We start from the raw sequence: 5,191 nt of genomic DNA, 5'->3' as shown, positions 1-5,191 counted from the left end.
ACTTTGATCGATCCAAAGTGGATTTCGATTGATTGAACTTAACCTTGATCGATCGAAATGAAAAATGAAGAGTCCTCATCACAGGTGATTCGATCGATCGAAGTGGAACTTCGATCCATCGAACTTGAGTTCGATCGATCGAAATATCCCTAGCAGTACTCAAAATGCAGAAAATAGCTCTCAAGCCGAATTTTTCAATGCAACTCATATCTAGACGACACAGAAACATGTAAAAATAGAAATGAGGGAGGAATAGGGTTGTCGAACCCTACGGAATGCACTAGTCTTTAACGTCTTTAGCAAAACGTTGGGCTCTTTTAGCCTGGATCAAAAATCTTGTTGTGCATCCCCTCCTTGATGGGGTGAATGATATTTTGAATCCCACCCAACAAATGGTTCTCTAAAGAACTTGTTGGATTTGATTCAAATGAGATTAATGGTCCTTTGTCAATGCAACTCTTGGGCTTCCATGCCTTTTCAACATTTGGTTTCAAAACAACATTCTTTGAAATCATTTTAGAAGGAAAACTTTAAGAAATTCCATTTTCAAGCAATGACTCAACTTTTTCAAATTCATTGTCAAGACACTTTTCCACAACACACACTTCTTCATGCTTGTCTATTGAACTTGGGGTTGGATTAAATATATTCAACTTCACCTTCATATGCCCAAATGAAATTTTTATTATCCCCGTCCTACAATTTATGTTACCATTAGCGGTTGCCAAGAATGGATGGCCAAGGATAACAGGAATTTGATTCTTGGGATTTGGGACCGGTTCCGTGTTAATGACAACGAAATCAACCGGGAAGAAGAACTTATCAATTTTAATCAAGACATCCTCAATAATACCCCGGCGCTTTTTGATAGATCGGTCAGTTAGTTACAAAACTACCGACGTTGGTTTCAAATCTCCTAAGCCCAATTGAACATACACCAAATATGGAAGAAGGTTAACACTTGCACCTAAATCAAGAAGAGCCCGATTAATGACATGGTCACCAATGATGCAAGAAGTAATAGGTGAACCGGGGTCCTTGAATTTTGGAAATATGTTATGTTGCAAAATGGAGCTTACTTGCTCGGTCAAGACCACTTTCTTTGGTGATTAGCTTTTGTTCTTCCTCTTTTGGGTTCAAAGATCTTTCAAGAAAGCCGGAATTTATTTAATTGCATCCAAGAGTGGAAGATTAATCTTCACTTGTCTAAACACTTCAATTATTAAATTCACTTTGGTGTTTTGCTTTTCAAGAGAATTGGATCCTTTTAAGGCATCCGGAAATGGAGCTTTAGGCTCAAAAGCATTTTCAAAATCTTGTTTCACAACATTTTCAACACAAGAATTTTTCAAATTATGTTTCACAATTTTCTCAACAAGATGATCATTCACATGCAATGAAGGAGGAATAAAATGTGAAACGGGACGGGTGTCAACTTCTGGTTGCACCAGTTTACTCACTTCAATTTAGACACCAACTCAATTATCAACAATTTTTCCACTTCTCAAGGTTGTCACAGCATTGACATGTTCAATTGTGGGACTTTTCGATGAGGAATTGGTCTTCACAACAAATTGTCGCTTTGGTGGGGTATTTCAAGGCATCATCCATTTTTCTCTATCATTCAAAGTACTAGCTATTTGCCCAACTTGGGTTTCTAGCTTAGCAATGGATTGGGAATAGGAATGAAGCAATTGAGTGTTTGCCTCTAAAGTACCCAAAGCAGTCAACATTTTTTCTTCAAAAGCGGGACTCCTAGAATTTCCTAGAGAGTAAGATGATTGATTAGGAAAATGAGAGTTTGAGAATTGGTTTCCATGTGATGATTGAAAAGATGATTTTAAACCTTGGGAACCTTGGCTTTGCATTGGGGGTAGAATATAATTTCCTTGAAAACCACCTTGGGGAGGGTTTGAGCCTTCCCCTTGGCTTTTCCAAGAGAAGTTTAGATGGTTCCGCCACTCGGGATTGTAATGTGTGCCATATGGATTATTCCCTTGGTTAACAAATGTAGCATTAACTTGTTCATAGTGTCACTTTGCACATGTCCATGGGGACAATTGGAAGTAAAATGTAAGACACTAGAACAAGTCATGCATACTTCATTAGATGGATGATGAACATGATTAGGGGAGGAAGACACTTGATTCACCGAATTTTGGTTGATCAAAAATTAATCAAACCTATGAGATAAAGACTTGACTTTGGTGGCTATGTCATTGGAATTGTCAACTTGATACAAGCCGATATTCTTCCTTCCACCTAAATTTCTAGCATTTTTGGAAGATAAGGATCTATGCATTGAATTCTCACTCATGTTTTCATAAAGACGCCAAACATCATTTTCATGCTTATCAAGATAAGAACCACCCATAGATGCATCAACCATACCCTTGTGATTATCCGACAAACTTTCAAAGAAGTATTGAACTAATTGCCACTTAGGCATGTCATGATGTGGACACTTCCTAAGCAAATCATTAAATCTTTTCCATGCCTCATGAAACGATTCCCCAACCCCTTGAGAAAATTCTCTAATTGAAGTTCTCATAGCATTGGTCTTTAAAACCGGATAGTACTTTTTCAAGAACTCTTGTTGCATTTTCGCCTAAGAAGTTATCAAAAAAAGCCTAAGATTATTGAACCAATATTTTGCCTTATCTTTAAGGGTGAAAGGAAAAAATTTTAATCTCAAAACATCTTCCGGCATGTCCGTGTATTTCACGGTAGAGCATATTTCAAGAAACTCATTCAAATGCTTATAAAGTTCTTCACTCGGAAGTCCATGATAGTTAGGAAGCATTTGAATAATTTACGATTTAATTTCATAGTGATGTACTCTAAAAGGGGGCAATTGAATTCATGTAGGTGCATTATATTCATTTGGCACATAATGATCACGCAAAGCAAGAGGGGGATTCAAAATTGGATGTGCTACATAAGCACCTTGATTGCCTTGAATAATGGGAGGTTGTGGAGCAGAAATTGGCCGATGCATTCCCAATAGAACTTGGTCTTGTTGTTGTGGTGGAATGAAAGGTTTTGGCATGCCTAATGGTACTTGAATGTTGTCATGATGTACATTAGGGTGAAGGATGCCTTGTTGGTCTTTGTGACCAAGGTTTTCCACACGGTCCTCATTGATGTCTTCCACTGATGAAATGGAATGACTCGAATTACCCCTTCCCTTAGAATTACGAATAATATATTCAAGATTCAAATTAAGTGGGATAAGAATAGGATTTAACGACCTACGACCATACATGCATAAACAAAACACAAACAAGTAACAAGCAAGTAGCAATCACTTCTCTTCCGCAACAAATCAATAATCAACAATCCTCCACATACGATGATCCCATGCTCCCATGCTTTGAATAATATACAAGAAAAATTAAATTGCCTCCACGCGGGCTCACAAGCTATCAATGAAAGTAAAGACTTGCCTCCACGTGAGCTCACAATTTAACTAGAGATTGAGTTTAGAAAAACTCACAAAAGGTCCTTAAGCAACTTCAAATGATTTTTCAATTTTTTTTCTTTGCCTTGGTTTGCTTTGCAATTTTTATTTTATTTTTGAGCTTTTTATGCTCTTGCTTAGCTTCACTTGGCTTCTTTTGCTTCTCTTGCTTTTCAATTCCCATTTGTTTCACTTTATTGGCTCAATTCACGTAGCCAATCAAGAACAAACATAATAAGTAACCAGAATAAAATAAAAATAAAGACAAGATCAAAAGAGTACTTGTGGGTGCAACTTTTTACACCCGAACCCCTAAAGAGATTAATTATGGAGAGCACACAGAAAAAATCAAGAAGAGAGCAGACAAATCTTTGAGATAGTAGTAATACTCAGAGTTTTTTTTTCCTTCACCTTTGTTCAGGCTCTATTTATAAGTGTTTTTTTCTTAGGAATTTACATGGAGCCATTTCTTGGCTTTTATTCCCAAATGTGGTTAATTTACGCCTACAGATCATGCATTCAACATTATTGCGGGCGTTACGGAGTTTGGGCCTTGTTAAGATTGGGCCTGTTCATTCTGCCTTTGTTTTAAATAGGCCTTCCTTCGTTGGGCTTATGTTTGATTATAGGCTTCTAGCTTTTTTTAACTTTGTTGTGGGCTACCTTTTATCACCACGTGGTATTTTGCGATTGGCGTGATTTTTTTCCCTCCACACTTTGCCCCTGATTTCTTTTTATGAATTTGATTTATATGAGGAATTGTAACCGTTTTTGGGAAGTGGAGAAGTTTTCACAACTGTTACTGCTGATCATTATCGTTCGTGCTGTCGATTCTGGGACTTCGTGTTTGCCCTTCCGTTATCCGCCCCTTTCAGCTTATATACTGCGTTTTCATGATTTGGGCATCTGTATCTGTGATTTTGTTCTTGAGTTTTGCCAAGAATCCGATTGTTAGCTGCTTCGACATCTCATTCCATCCACTGAGGTTAGTCTTCTTTTCGTTCCATCTTTCTTATATTATGAGTTAAGAAAGTAGTGAACGAACTCATAGTGTTCGCATGTCTGATTCTGAGTTAGGAACTGTGGCGGCGAGTCTGAGTGATTAAGCCGAGGGTCCCATAGTCCTCCTTGTAGATGTTGTAGAAAGGAAGTCCTTTTCGATTTCTTAGCTGAGAAAGAAGAATCGTGTTCCTTCTGACGTTATCTTTGAGGAGTATGACCATGATTTGAACTTTAGTATAGGTGAGGGTTTGGAGGAGGGCGAAATGCTCTTCTCAGATTTGCATTTTCCTGCCTTTCGATTCCCCTTAAATCCTTTTTATCTTCGGGTTTTGTCAATGTTGAATTTGGCTCCTCTTCAGGTTAACCCTAATTTCTTCCGTATTCTCTCATGTCTTCTTGCTCTGAATAGGGTTCGAGGTTTAACCTTGAATCTTGCAGATCTTCTATTTTGCTACTCCCTTGATAGATTGAAAAGAGGAGAGGGTAAGTTCCACCTTCATTCTAGACCGGGTGGAACTCTTTTCTCTCATCTTAATACCTCTGACAAAGAGTGGAAGTACAAAATTGTTAAGGTCAGAGGGGTGTGGTGGTTTGCTTCTGTTTGAGATTTATTCGTCCGATCGAGCTTTCATGCCCCATCTGTTCCCGCATTTGATGATTCGGGCGAGTCTTCTTGCTTTGTTTGTGTCATAAAGTATTTTTGTTGTATATATGACTTCCCAGGTCACA

General features: G+C 38.0%; 1 pseudogene; it reads left to right on the top strand.

Moving 5' to 3' along the window:
* The first annotated feature begins 2,447 nt into the window (after nt 1-2,447).
* Nucleotides 2,448-2,546, top strand: LOC132275763 (small nucleolar RNA R71; annotated as a pseudogene).
* The last annotated feature ends 2,645 nt before the right edge of the window (nt 2,547-5,191 follow it).

This window comes from Cornus florida, unplaced genomic scaffold (assembly GCF_030987335.1).
Source record: "Cornus florida cultivar Cherokee Brave unplaced genomic scaffold, ASM3098733v1 CherokeeBrave_3.0.0_Hap2_Chr09, whole genome shotgun sequence".
Taxonomy (NCBI): Eukaryota; Viridiplantae; Streptophyta; class Magnoliopsida; order Cornales; family Cornaceae; genus Cornus; species Cornus florida.
The sequence above is the reverse complement of the archived record's forward strand: the minus strand, read 5'-3'. Positions and strand labels throughout refer to the sequence as shown.